We start from the raw sequence: 15473 nt of genomic DNA on the forward strand, positions 1-15473 counted from the left end.
GTGCTGTCCTGTAAGTGTGTGCGGTGCAGTCTGTATCTGTGTTTGGGATAATGAGCCTACTCTACCATTCTGTCTCTCTAGTGAGCCTGCAGCTGTCCCCTTGCAGATAATATTTCCTGGGCTATTAACAGAGGGGCCAAACTCGGTGTGTGTGTGTGTGTGTGTGTGTGTGTGTGTGTGTGAGTGTGAGAGAGAGAGAGAGAGGAGAGGAGTGTATGCGTGTACAGAGAGATTTTCAGTTTGTAGCTTAATATGTGGAAATGAGCCAAAGTCACAGGTCCCAGCATGAAGACGCCTCTTTGTCCGTCCTGGATTTGCACAAATATGCTGATGATGGGATGGAACAGAGTGGATATCCGGACCTGGACAGATATCAATACGCTTTGTCAAGGTAAAGGGATGCATTCTGCCCTGCATTTCCTCTTTTCAGGAGTGGAAGAACAAAACATGTTTTACCTCACCTGGCTGACATGGCTTGCTGCAAGACAAATAGCTGACTATGCATAAAAAGGGGGGGAAAAAATCATTCATCAAAGCAGAGTCTTAGCTTGTAGTGGCAAACATCTGTTGGGCTATATTGTACTGTATAATAAAGCTGTCTCCAGGTCCACAGTAGCAAATTGGAGCTGTGTTGAAGCTAATGCAATTAGCTGCCATCATTTCTTGCATTCAAACCCTCCTTTAAAGGTCAGCTGAGATGGCTGCTCTCAGTTCTGAAAACTAACAGGTTCATCACCCCCATAAGCTATCCCCTGTCCACCCACACAAATGCGTGCACACACACACACACACACGCTCATTCACACACATAAACACACACTCTTTTCTTCAGGAAATTGAAAACAGATGTTTAAATGTCAAATTAAAATGAGATTCCCGTGCTGCCCTCCAACATTAATGAAAATGAAGACTTAATGCCACACACCAGTCTGGGTGGGAAGATCAGATGAGCTTTGTTCTGAGGAAATTAAACCAAGTAAAACAAGCTCTTCACAAATCTTTAGAGGGATACAAAAAAACAGACCCACCAGGGAATTAAAGGTTTATCAGAAGGCACCCGCACTCAATCCCACAGAGACACACAGCACAGCGTGGGTCTCGCCTTTGGCTTTGGCTTTTTCCTCAAAACAGAATGGACATGGCTATCTCCACAACGGAAGCAGCGGGAAGGACAGGAGAGGAGAAAGTGAATTAATGAGAGGAAGAAGAAAAGTAGAAACAAAAGGAAGAAGAGACTCTGCTCAATGTATAATGCAAGACCGCTTCCTTTTTATCCATCCTGGTTCCCTCAAGGTAGTTCAAGTTCACAAGCGGCAACATTGTCGGGCTATCAGGGGCCAAATATCATCAAATACTACCTGAGGATATTAGACAGAGATGAATGTGCAGCGCAGCGAACACCAAGAAAAATATCAAATGGCTAAGCAGCCCCAGATGTTCCTGGTTATAGGTGACTGCTTAAATCCTCAGCTGTAGCAGAAATGCATTGGGGTTTTTTTATTTTGCGCTGCAGGAGTATTTACTATTAAAGTGTCTCTATGATTCAACATGATTGAGATGTTAAAGTCTTTGTACACGCAAAATATGTACATAAGAAATGTTTAAAAAAAATGGAAATATTGAATAATAGTTTACAAAGAAAGAAAACATCCACTAAATCTCTCCTTTTCTGGTCAAATAACGGATTTATGTGCATTAAACTAAAGCTTACAGTGGATGAGCTCCCCTCCAGTCCATTTCTACTGACTATTCAACATAAATCCTCTGCCCCATCATGAGTGTTGTTTACGCCATAAGCACAAACCTGGCCTAATCACAGTGTGGCTCTGTTGTATGCTTCCGTACTGATGCTCTTCACCTTGCCTCCAGCACTGTCCTGCGATACAGACAGCGCTCATTCGCTCACTCAATGCATCTCCAACTTTGTCTTTAAATTTCTCTCCCCCCTCTCAGCATTTGACCCCCTTATCTTACCTCTCTTTCGGCTCACACACATTGAGCGGCTTATATCAAAGACAGGCTTATAGCAATGGTGTGTTAACCCATGGCACTCCACTGCAAAGGCTGTTGCAGGTGGATAATTTGCCAGAGGCGTGCATACTGTGTGTCTCTGCTTGCACTGTAGAAATCTGTTTTTTTGCTGGTGGGTGTGAAGATATAAACAGGACTCCTGGTGCACTCTGGAGAATCACTGCCTCCCGCCTCCTTCTTGTTTCTTTGCTCCCCTCTGACCCCACCACCAGAGAGTAGAGACTGGACACAGCAGACGCGCCTCTCTTTCTGGATCTGACTGGCGTTCTTCTGCTCTGAGCTTATTTCCTCTTGCCTACTGTGCAGAAAGTCTTATCCGTCTGTCCAACAGCAGGCAGATAATGCTGTCTAGGACAGATGATTGCAGATACAAACTTCCAACTCATGAATATATATCCAAATACAGAGATAAAAACTGACAAACCGGGCAGCTGAAAAAAAGAGCTGACATCATCGTGAAGCCATCACAGATTTTCCACTTGCAAATGTTTTGTTCTTTAAAGAATTGATTCATAGCTTTCACATTTATATTTAAATTCTGGGTTTATAAATCACATAGAAACCAATCAAAACTCCCCAGACAACCGTGACATTCAGTATGAGGTCACATCTGCAGAGTCACGTCAGTAAAAATGCTTGACAGCCTATGTGCATGGTTGACCGTAAGATATCTCGTGCACACCCGTAAATATGTCAACAAGAGCAGAAGGACTATTACCCCACTGGCCTTTAGGGTTTGCACCTGCACGCCCCGAACATCATGAGGTCATCCTACAGAATGTGATGTCATGTCACGGAGCAGAGACAGGATGTCCCGATTACTCCTACAAACAGAACTAGCTTGAACAATAAAGTAGGAGTAGGAGTCCTTTTGTAAACAAAGAAAACTCAGGCACAGCCCTCAACATGTATTCACAGCTTGTCTTACTTGTCTTGGGTATCAAGATACAAAGGAGGAATCACTGCGGTTTAACATTACTGGAAGATTTCTCAACAACTGGTTTGTTGAGGGTGACACACAGACACATAAATACAAACCAAGCCATGTAGGGAAATATGCCAGCTTAGCCGATGTGTTTGCGCGTGTTGGATAAAGGCATTTTTATTACACTAGGCCAAGTGATTTCAGTAACTGACACTGGCAGGCAGGGCAGATGGCTTTGCGAACCCTTAGGTGACACACCAGAGGGCTTGTCCGAGCTTGCTCTGGCCCAGCGAAGCTGCCAATGCAGAGGGTTCAATCTCGGCGCCTCACCCTCTACACACTTTAACACGCACATGTAGGCCTCATGTGCAGCAGTATCCAACAGTAATTATGTCCGTACATAAAGAACACAAACATGTGCTCACACACAGGCGCGCACACATGCACCACATAAAGGAAATTCTGCCCCACAGCCGCACAGACAGAGAGGCCATTGAGTGCCTGTGTTTGTTTAAATGGTCATAAGTCTTCTCGTCAGGCTTGGAGAGCGAGATGGCGTTTGGCGAACATGGCAAAAGGCACAGAGGGCAGCGGGGAAGCAGGTTTATGTGAGTGACTGAGTGAGTGAGTGACTTGGCACCTCATAGTTCAATAAACAGTGCCTGTTTGATTGGAGTGCTGGGTGAACACGAGTTGGACCAAAATAAAGAGTGTTTCAAGTGCCGGGGCAGCAAAGCCAGGAATGTCAGAGGAAAAAAAAGAAAAGAAAACTCGAGAACAACTCTTTCGGTCCAAAAAAGTTGTGAAAAAGGAAAAAAAAATACAAATCCAATAAAATCCAGATAAGAACACCCACTGCCACAATGCAAGCTGTGCAATAAACATCTGTGTAGGATTATCGCATTTTCATTTAATGACTGAAAAACATTGACAAGCTCCTTGTGGATTTGTGAGCTGACAGATCACTCACTGTCTACATATGAAAGTAATCAAGGCTGTTTGGATTCTCAGGGAGAGCCTGTTACCTGTTGTGGAAACTGCATCAGATATTGTGGGTATTAAATGCACTCAAATCAGTATCAGTACCGGTCAAGCTTAAAAGAAATCCAAAACACTTTTCCAAAGCATTATGCTGCTTCTAGTGGAATTCATACTTTTTCCACTCTTGCTGGTTTAGAAGTTTCACTATGCACTAAAACAATAATGAGGGAGAAAGATGGGAGAAACAAGTAAATGAATACACTTTATGAGCAGTGATTTACCTTCACTTTTGACAATAGATCACTTAATTACCACTACAGCAACTCTGTGCACACCTAACTAGTGGGTTCGGGATTTGTCCAGCCTCACTGGACTGTGCTCTACTTTTAAATGTACGTCATCTGAGTAAAACTTCTACTACTCATAATCGTGTCTATAGGTGGAGCTTTGCATCCAGAGGAAGACGAGGAACTGAGAGCTGGTGTAACTTAACTCTCACCACTCACTGTATAGCCCCGAGCCTGCAGCTCTCTGCACACAGATAAAAAAAAAAGAACAGGTGTAACACTATCGTCCACACAAGCAGGTACACCTGTACTGTGTGCTCGCTCATTCTTTGGCTCTTTCTCCCTCTCAAACACAACAGAGAGACATATTGCAGCCCTGCTTGTCATTTCTCTGAATTGAAGTCTTACTGTGGCTTCCAAATGCTTTCTATTAAAACTGCATAATGTAGATCCTAAAAGAATTCTCTAGATTTATTATTATTTATTATTATGGAAAAGACATTGAAAAGACATTAAGCTTTTACATTTTTTAAATGTAATTCTTCAGCACTGTGAGCACCAAAAAACAAAATTCGGTTACTTTGTACTCACGGGTAGAGGCAGAAATCTCAAAGATGGATCTCAAAACCTCAAACCACATATACGCACAATGAGATACTACTTGAAGTAAGTGAGAAAATGTGTTATTTTGCTGCTTGGGTGAACCTGATCCTTTATGAACTCTTTTCTCCCTCTCGTTGCGTTTATAGTTTCACTCGCTGCTGTTCTTTCTTCTCACCCTGTGCTCAAGCTAGACTGTGCTAGTCTGAGTCTTCACAGTGTAATAGGATTTTACACAACACACAACTGGTGAGGATATGCAGATCACACATTTGTCACCACAGAATGCTCATTATAGTAAATCCCTTTACTTCGAGAAAAGCAGGCGTAAACATGCCAAGAGCCATGGAATATCTCTATCCACAAGTGCCTAAATCCCACTATGTGTCTAACACGGCTTAGTTCACATTGTGTCAGTTATGTTTTCTGACAATATCGCGCTGTGAGCTGCCCTCCTGTCTGTGTGGCCCCAGCAGCTAACCCTCTCCCAGCATCTGCAAAGATGAGAACCTTATTAAAACAATCTTCCCAATTAACATTCCTGGCACTTGGAGCCCCATCCCCCAAGGAGCAGGACCTCCTCAGCCTCTCCTCCAAACCTGACCCCTCCTCATCTCTGTGATGACAAAGAAGCAGTGTAGGACCAAGACCAGCCATGAGACCCTTGAGCATGAGTGGTGAGAAAGGGGATGTGAGGCAACTTGTTTTCCTTCCTGCTGCAGAACAGAGATCCGTGTGCTTGTCTGTTTTTACACGTGCATTTGTTTACGTGTTCATCTGTGTACCGTGCGCGTCAAAACGAGAGGGAAAATACAGTTACGCATAAACTAATTACTACCAATCAGGACAGCACGGTCATCACAAATAATCCTGATTTGATGTGGCGTGCAATGACACGGGCTTATTTGCACAGGGTGGAAAACTCATGATCCTGGGCTCAAAGAGGTACTGTAAGATCAGGCTGTCCACTGCAGCTAGCACACATCAGAGAAATTACATCCATAAACACAGCATGCTTTCCCGTAGAGTGCCATCTGACCCTTTGTGACCCTGTCAGAGATTTTAAAACACAAACATCTGCTGCAAATCTTTTCACTTCTCTATTATCCTGAGATCTCACAACCAGATAATCATGCTCGTTCCAATCTCTTGCCCATCTTCCCAAAACAAAGCTATATCAGCTATAACAGCAGAGACTAATGGACACGGAGCAGAGGTATTCTATAGCAGTGCTGTGCAAACAGCACCGTGGTGAGGGGAATGAGATCCTGATGTTAAAAGAGGGATGTGATGTTTACAGTGACTGAGATTCTGGCTATGCTTCATGTGAGTGTTAATGGAAATCACAAATATTAAACAGCTCCTGCTCACCATACGTTGGCTGAACCTCCCATTGTCTTATATACTGAAGCATCTAGTGTGTTTATATGAGTGCTCATGTGCAGGTAGGTGTGTTTGCTTGGGTTTTAGTTCTCCTGACTCACTTTGCTGCCAGTCTGTTTGGACTACTCCTTATTAATGCATGCTTAATGAGATCCAGCATACACACAACTTCACCGGTGCCTTTGTAGCATATGTCAAACACACTAATTCAAAGCTGAAAAGTTAGAATTCAGCCTTTCATCTTAAATTGGTGTAATGGAAATCTTAGCCTAATACCCTTAGTTTCCAATGAAAGTCTAATTTGTTGGAGGTTTAGGAAACAGTAGGAGTGAGCGGTTGTTGCAGTGTCTTGGTCGGTCTGAACTATAAACTGGAATTACATCAGTTGGTGTTGCAGAGGTGACTGGGGAGGAGTAATGTGATAGTGGCTGCGTCGAGGGAAACAGGCGCTGAGGAAAATGGTGAAAGAAAAAAAAAAAAACGCTAGGGAGTCCAATGTAATGTTACAGCAGATCTCTTAGCCTTTCGTCATGGCCACTTTCATTTCCACTATCCCGTTCCCTCACCAATCACTTTACCAGGCACAGAGGAGATGGGAAAAGAGGAAAGGAAGAGCAACAAAGACAGGAAGAGCTTGTAGAGGTCAAGTAAAAGTTGGGAAGCGGGGGTAAGGGGATAGAGATATAGGGCACAGGAATGTTAAAGAGGGTGAGACAAAGCAAATGAGGGTACTGGTATCCAAACATGTGCTGCAGCTCCAGAGGGGCACATCTTTCTCTGATCAGTTGCCGTCCCCATTTCAATGGTTTCCACATGGACCCTAAACTTTCCCAGATGGACTCTGAGAAGATGAAAAGATGTCCACATCATATCTAAGAGGAGATCTGTTACAGTGGGAAGTGTTGCCGAAAGGAATGGAATGAGGGAATGCTGTCAGATACGGTGTGCCAAACAGAAACAGAGAGTTGAAATTTCATCTTTAGCACTTGCCTACTAAGTGCGTACTCCTATGTGATCGCTCCCAGATACTTTGGCGCTATAGCTTTTCACTACGCTTGTCAACTTGTCCAACATGCAATATCGAGCTTTGCTGATACCAAAGAGAAGGTTTTGTAAATGTGCCAGAAATTAACCTGATCTCTGTGAAATTGACAGTGTGTAAGGTTTCAAGACTGATAAGTCCCCCATTTTCCAAATTTCAATTTTCACAGGATTGAGCGTGCAGACAAAAGAAATGTTTTGTCATAGTTTTTCTTCTTTGTTTTATGGGATACTTTGCTACTGTTAACATGCCTGAAACATCCTACTGAGCTGATTTATGATAGCCTCCCCAGGGTACAAAGCCAAGCCCCGTAGAAGTGGAAATTTAAGGCTACTGCACTCACAGAGTTGGCGCAGTAGCCTTACAGTAGATTTATAGAGGTGGGAGCAGAATCTTTTCCACCTCTGTGGTAATGCATGCCTTTTGCATACACTGAATTTTCAAGCTTGGTACCCTGAGACTAGAACAAAGCTGAGTGTCGCAGTGTTTTCCACCTAAACAAATTTTATGTGGGGAGTTTGATTTTGTTAATTATATTTTAACTGAAGTCATTCAGAGTTAGTCATCTTCATCTTTTTATCACAGACAATGCTGTCGTGAAGCTCATTTTTCATAAAGAAGATTTGTTTGACTTTTTCTTAAATATAATTTTCAAGAAAAACATATCTGATTAAAGAAAACAATAAGTGTCTATTAAAATCACATGGTTTAACATCATGTTTGTCCTGTAAAATTGTTACACCTACGTGATGTGACACAAAGTTATAAAACCACGTGCGATAAAGCTATTAAGTGATTCGTAATTGGAAATTCTCGAAATAGAAAATATAAGAGGGACAATTGCTCAGAGATGATAGACATATCCTGGCCTCATTGGGTGACAGCAAAGGATAATACTAAATACTGGTCTCATATCTTTTGAGCCCCATTCCCTGCAGGCTTTCTTTGCAATACAGTTGGAGATGAGTCTTCAAAACACAGACGTGAAAAATTCATCTATGAACATCTAATCACACTAAAGAAATTTCCTCTGGCAGTTAATCCTTTTGGGAAGAAGAAAAGCAGTGACAAGGATGGTGTAAAACCCATCAACTGTACAATGTAATGGACTTATTAAAGATCAGGGACGTTTCAATTGTCTTTTAATAAGGGCAGCTTATCCTGCTGGTTCTTCTTTCTGTTGTTGTTTTTGTCATTTTTCTTTTTGTTTTCTAAATTGTTTCTTTGACTTTCTGTCTTTATTAATCATTTAAGAGTATTTTATTTATTCCTTTAATTTGAAACACTGAGAGCCTTTCTTCTCTTTCCTCATCTTCTGAACTATTTTGCTGACAGACAACAGAAGTGCAACCTCTCTTTCACCTCTTTCATTAAAAAAAAAAAAAAAAAAATCCTACTCAACACGGATGCCATTCCCAACATCCAAAGGCATGTGGTCAGCCCAAAGCCCCCATGCATCATAGACAAATTATCCTGAAAGCAAGAGAGGAGCCCATCTGGTGCAGAGGAGGGGCAATGAGCAAGAGGAAAGGAAATTTAAGAAATGAAGGAGAAAGAACTGGTCGGCCGATAAGAAGGATAAGGGAATGGAAGGCAGAAAGGCAGAGGAGTGTTTGGGGGGGGGGGGGGGGTAGCAGATGTTTGAATTTTCTGCCAAAAGGGAGAAGCAAAGATCCATGAGCTGGGTAGCTAAAGCACTAACTGGGGTGTGTTGTACAAATGAGTCTGTGAGAGGCAAGAACTGGTGAAATAAGAGTTCGTGTGAACATTTAAATCTTGGCAGTCTGGATTATTTAAGAGGGGAATAAACACTCTGCTATAGGTGAAATATAACTAAAAGACATTCAGCATGGTGGCAAACTGTGTATTGCCGGCTGCTAGATGAGGAGCGCATTTGAGGTCAGAAGCCACGTGTACACAACACAACGTTGTGTTCAAAGCGGTCAGGTTGCGTGGTCAGTAATACAACTCATTAGCACTTGCTAACCCAACTGCTTCAGTGTACTAATAGAGCAGTGGAGCTGCGGTGTAAAACATGAAAACTCTGAAACTGTCCCTTGGCAAAACAGAGCATGTGATTGTGAAATCAACAAGCAAGACAAGAAGCCCCCACAACCATCATCCGCTCCCTCAGCATCTCTCCAACAAACTAACAATCTCATTTGCAGAGGTAAAGACTCAGCGAGCAGATAAACTACCTCCATTCCTCCCAGCTCTCCTGAGATAAGACCTAACATCTAACATGCCTCACAAAATACTGCCGCCGCCTCCCCGCGGAGGTAATCACAGAATAAATCCATGTTTGGTTTCTACCAGGTACAAAAAATGCCAACAAATCTTTGATAAGAGACCGTACTACTAAAAAGCTACATTGTGCAAAAAAAAAAAAAAAGGGAAAAAAAAAGAAAGAAAAAAAATCGGAGTCAGGATGTGAAAGGGCTTGTTGCCCTCTGGAGCGCCAGATGAGGGCAGTTTGTTGTGGAGAAAAGCAAAATAATTCAGAGTTCATATTATGTGGGTTAGACCAGCCTGGAGGCAGAAGCCATAAGGGTGACATCAATAAAACATTCCTTCACTATTTTTCTTGAGCACAGGGATTTTGGCATAGTGCAGCTCAAATGCAATATGCAACACTGGAATTGGAAAATACAATATCAGCCTGACAAAGCTTGACGGTTACTTTTATCTTGGTATATTGGTGTTACGTTGCTACAACAAGCAGCATCTGGGTGACATTATGATTCTGTCCCAACAAGAAAAGTTAACATGTGACGTTTTATGACACTGGCCAATTGGAGCTTCCTTTGAAACACGGTGACTCAAAAGAAGTATGGCCCCCTAGCACCTAGTTTCAGATCAACTACAAAAAACACGATGAGAAAGATGATATTACACATCTGGTGTTCAACAGCACAAAATACTGTGCAGTTTGATCCTGATACAGCACAGCCAGAGCTGCAAAAGCAAATTGGGAGTCTTCCTTCCCTGTAATTTGCATCTTTTTGAAATGTGGGATGAAACAAGCAAACCTGGGTCACATTATGCTGGGAGAAAAACTCAGCTAAACACTGCACATATTTTAACTTAGCTAAAAACAAAACATTACATTCCCTTGCAAACAACTGGATCTGTCTGCAATTTTTGAAGTGATTGCAAACACACAACCCTCCTGCAGTACCAGAGACCACATGCCTTCTATTGTTTGAGTCCCCACCATGTTGTCTGTATCTGGGAGAGATAGCATCTCTGTAGAGCGCCGTGGCGTTCAGAGCCTGTGGGAGGCAGCACACCTGCACAACAGAGAATAGCAAATGCTTCTATGGATACTGGGAGTCTTTGAAGTGGAGATGGATTCTAGTTCAATACCCAAGACCCTCTTTTATCACACAAATCACTCAGTGGTTTCAGTGCGCATTCTTTGTCATGAGAAATGGCTTTGAGACAAGTCAACTGGAGCTTTTAGGGATGTTGAAGTGTTTGGTTGACCAGCTACTGAGACATGAGAGAACGCGTTCACACGGAGCACACACAAAAAGTCAAAAACACTAAGATCTCTGAACACCAAGGTCGGCTTACTCAAATTTTTATTGCACAGTTAATTTGCAAAGGTTCAGGTATCAAAACAGAGACAGTGTAAATACACACATTGGGTAGAGACTAATTAATGGAAGATGAACTGAGAGTTAGTATGTTTGGGTTGGAGAGGGAAAATACCACACACACACACACACACACACACACACACACACACACACACACACACACACACACCCCGTATCAGAGTATCACAGCTACATCTCCAATATCTACCTTCAGTCTCTGGGCTTTTACGGGCATCCTGAGTATAAACTAGCTGTGAAATATGACATCATAAAAAGCAGTCAGTTTTTCAATTGTGAAGAACCTATGAATTATTCAGAGGCAACTACTGGCAATATATTTCCCCTCTATCTAGCTGCTGCCATCCTTATTGCATAGCTCTCTCTGCTTTTCATCTCTGCCGCTCTTTTTAACTTTTGTATATGTGTCAGTTTTTGTCTCATTTGTTCATCTCTCTCAATCCCCGTATACTGAAATGACTAGCGTAACTGCGGAGTGACGATGACAGAAGAAAAATGGAGCAGAGTCTGGAAAACATGAGAACACCGCATTGTGAATGACTGGTGTTAAAGTGGACACCTCACCCTTTGACAGATCTACAACAAAGTTAAGTGAGTGGAAACCCCGACTAGTAAACAGAGACATCTCGAGCACGCCAGACGATGTTCCAGTGTCAGCTCTGTCATCATGTGGCTAAAAACCCAGCCAGTGTTGTCCTTGCAATCCCAGTGTCTGACCCTCCATCTGTCACCATCTATTTTACCATACCTCCTTAACTACACACCATGAGCACGAGGCCCTAGAAGTAACCCTCTTGCTGTACATCACAGTGGTTTACTGTGCTTGCTTAAGCATGATACAGTAGGAGTCTCTGGGGAGTGAACCAGTCACATGACAGCACCTTCCCTCCGTGGTGACAGATAAGGCCATACTGTATGTCTGTATGCACAGTGATGAGTTATGATCTCACCGGGGCTCTTTGTCTCGTATCCTATTTTCTATCCATACAATTCTGCATAAAAAGATGAAGCACATTTCCCGTTAATGGTCCACCATCAAAGCGTGCTGCTGATATCACTAATTAAAACCATTAAATCTCAAAACTACCATATAACGTTTGAGGGTAAGAGAGTGCTTGGGCTAAAGGTCAGAATTTTTAGATTTTTTTTTACTCATATTTAGACAAAACCTTATTAGTTGTCCGTGGCTGGTGGTGGGTGTTTCGTGCAAAATCATTGGGGTGGGGGGGAGGGGATTTTTTTTAATTCAAATTTGGACGCCGCTCACGACTCAGGATTCAGGAAGTGGGAACAAAAAGGAATAACAGCGATTTGTACAGTAATGAAAGATGGCCATTTGATGAGTTTCCAAGATTTAAAAGATCGGTATAGTCTAGAGAAAACCGATTTTTACCGGTACCTGCAACTCAGAGACTACTTTTCAAAGGAAGTACGAAGTTCGCGTACGTCTTATGGCATCCTGAATTGCGTAATTAAATCATACAGGGGCCTCCAATTCAAGGAAATTTCTGTACTATATAAAAATCTAAGAGAGAACACGGCAACATCAACTGAATACATAAAAAAGAAATGGGAGCAGGAAATAAAAACTGATATCTCAACTGAGGAATGGTTAGATATGTGTGAAACCCAGAACACAACGACTAACTCAAGATGCTGGAGAGAATTTGGATGGAAACACCTTACTCGATTCTTTATTACACCAAAAATCAAAAGTAAACAGACTCAAGACAGTTTGCCATGCTGGAGAAGATGTGGTAACATGGAAGCACACCATACGCACGTGTTTTGGGAGTGCCTGAAACTGCATAATTTTTGGAAGAACGTGACTCTTGTAATAGGCAATATCTTGGGCTATCAATTACCACACAATTTTAAAACTGTATATCTTGGGAATATTAGAGAGTATGTTATGTACGACGACTTGTATTTGACAAAAATCCTATTGATAGTTGCAAAGAAAGCTATAACAAGAAACTGGTACAAACTGGATCCGCCTTCTTCAAAAGACTGGTTAAATATTGTTGGAGAAATCTATGCAATGGAAAAAATGACTTACATTCTCAGATTAAAGGAAGATATTTTCGTTGCTAAGTGGGAGAAGTGGACATTATATGGCACCAAGGAAAATTAATGAACGAACAAAACATTTAAGGTCTATAACTCTGTATATCTATTGATGCATGCCCGTATAAAAGTACGTATATAAGCTGGAGTATGTATGCTGCGGCGTAAAGGCATGCATATGGTAGTTGATCAGAATTGGCACCCACACCTTTTGTTCGCTTTAGTTCTGTTTGTTTTGACTGTGTGCTTGCATGGTTATTTCTCCTGTAATGCAATACATGTTTGTGTTTAAACTGTGACAAAACTATCAATAAAAATTAGAGTGTCAAAAAAAAATAAATTTGGACACCACTCAGATTTTTCTTTTCGGCTCGTTTGCCATTCTGACACCAGCTTGAACTTTACGCTGAAATGAGTGAATATTTTCTTGGCTCATTTCCAGTTACACATTTTGGACTGGAGTCAGGGTTGCTAAGGAAATGTTTATTATGTGTGTTTGTTATGCATTTATGTTTCCGGATTTTCACTAATTGCTCCCTCATTTAATAAGAAATGATTACTGGGCCAGATGTTGAGTATGTTGGACAGTAATGAAGATTATACAGATACAGTCTATGAAAACTTAACTTCCTGATCCAAAATACATTACCTTTATATAATAACAATAATAATGATAATAAAAAAAACCCCAACTTGTAGGAATAGATGAGCCATGACATCCATTTCAACTGGCTACACAGTCCGATTCTTCCATTGTTTCACTACAGATGCCACATGCAAGCACACATACTGCATTACATATACCACACGTGTAACTTTAACACCGCTGTGAAAACGCAGCTGTGTGCACCACTAATGTACTCCAAATTATGTCCTTGAAAGAGTTACCACCACTAACAAAAGCCATTGTTTAGAATGGCTGGAGTAAGGACTTGCAGTGATCAACTTGAATGATGTAGTAAGAGCAATCCATGGCCACTCCACAGGAGATAGAAGAGCACTGCCCAGGCTGAAGAGGCCCTCCACCTTCTCATCTGTCCACTAAAAGCCCTCTGTCACTGCTTCCTGCATGTATCCTCATCCACCCACGCCCTGTATGAGGCCATAATGAGCCCTGGGCTAATGCATAGAAAAACACAATTAAAGTCAAAATGGATACTTCCCCACTCAGTCCATGCATGAGCATGCAAGAGAGCACTCTCTGTGTTGATGTGTTTATGTAGCTTACAATGTGAGCTTGACCACTTGTGTACTGTCCGTGTGTGTGTTTGCTGTAAGAAGCTAACAGAGCCGACAGCTCCAGCCAGCAGGCCTTTGAACTGTGGCCTGAAGGCCCAGCAGAAGACAGCAGCACTGGCTTGTAGTTAGTCCCTTCTTTTGGCGCAGAATCCTTGGCAGGTCACTATAAAAGGCCATGTGCACATGGACCTGATCCAATATGCATCGCTTTGTTTGATCTCTCACTTGGCACACACACACACACACACACACACACAGAGGGAGAAAAATCCCTGTAGAAGATCCATGAAAGTGACCTGAGGGAGAGTCCAGCAGTGTGCTTCACTGTAGTCAAAGAAATCCAAGTCCAAGATTTCCACTCTGAAAGGCCAACTCCAGCTCCCAATAATAGTTTGACAGAAGCAATATTTGCTTCCAACTGCATGCGAGTTAAACTGCCTACACAATGGTACATTTATTATGGCCCTGATATATTTGTCTTCGTCTTTCTCTTTTTCTGTGAGCCAAGAAGAAAAATCATTCTTGGTTTCTCTGCTTCCTTGCCTTTTCCCATTTCTGTCACAGCTATTATTTCATGAAATCTGACTCCTGGTATTCAGTTTCTTTTCAATTTCCTTTTCAGCAAAGCCCGACTGTTCTCTTCTCCCATGTCAACCATGTCTTAGTGCACATTACAATGTGCCAAAAATATCTCCGTACCAAGAAGCAATCTTAAAACTACATTCAGCTACATTTGTCATTTCATTTCAGGAATGAGCTTTCATGGAAATACAAAAAACAACTCATCTGAAGAATTCAACTTGCCTTTGTTCTACATCTCATGTTGCTGTTTGTTTACTCATCCGAGTGTGTTTGACCACTTGTTTTGGACAGTCAACAAGAGCTCCACAGACTTCTGCTGAGTCCCAGACAGCCATCCTTTCCCCAAGGATAATATACACTCTTATGTAGAAGTAAAAAGCAACTAATTGACCAGAAATCAAAGCTAATTGGCTCTGTTTAGCCTCTTCCTGTCCCATAGCAGTATGGACACTGGGGAAATACAATCTGGCCCTATTCACAGACTACCACCAACAAAGAAGCAGTAATGAGTAGTGGAAGTGTGATACTGGATTGTATTGGTATCTGCAGGGTGTGGTGGCCCCTGGCTGAGCTGTTGGCCACTATTGACTTGCTGACCTGTGTCTGCCAAAAGCTGCCTGGGAGGATATTTCTATCAGCTTCCAACATGAGAGACATTTAAACGTCTGTAAGTTCCGTGGATCTTTTTCTTGATTTCTCTCAGGGATTATGCTGTA

At 42.1% G+C, this 15473-nt stretch overlaps 1 protein-coding gene and 1 long non-coding RNA gene across 9 annotated transcripts in view; both read right to left on the bottom strand.

The window, feature by feature from the left end:
• robo1 (roundabout, axon guidance receptor, homolog 1 (Drosophila)) overlaps positions 1-15473 on the bottom strand; it is a 197030-nt gene that overhangs the window by 45316 nt on the left and 136241 nt on the right. The window lies entirely within an intron of this gene.
• Positions 1-15473, bottom strand: part of LOC120737219 — a 64920-nt gene that overhangs the window by 2317 nt on the left and 47130 nt on the right. Inside the window, exon 1 of the long non-coding RNA XR_005696699.1 lies at positions 1-15473. This exon is cut by the window's right edge and continues 47130 nt beyond it. This is a non-coding gene — a long non-coding RNA (uncharacterized LOC120737219).

Source organism: Simochromis diagramma, unplaced genomic scaffold (assembly GCF_900408965.1).
Source record: "Simochromis diagramma unplaced genomic scaffold, fSimDia1.1 OVJJ01000463.1, whole genome shotgun sequence".
NCBI classification, from domain to species: Eukaryota; Metazoa; Chordata; class Actinopteri; order Cichliformes; family Cichlidae; genus Simochromis; species Simochromis diagramma.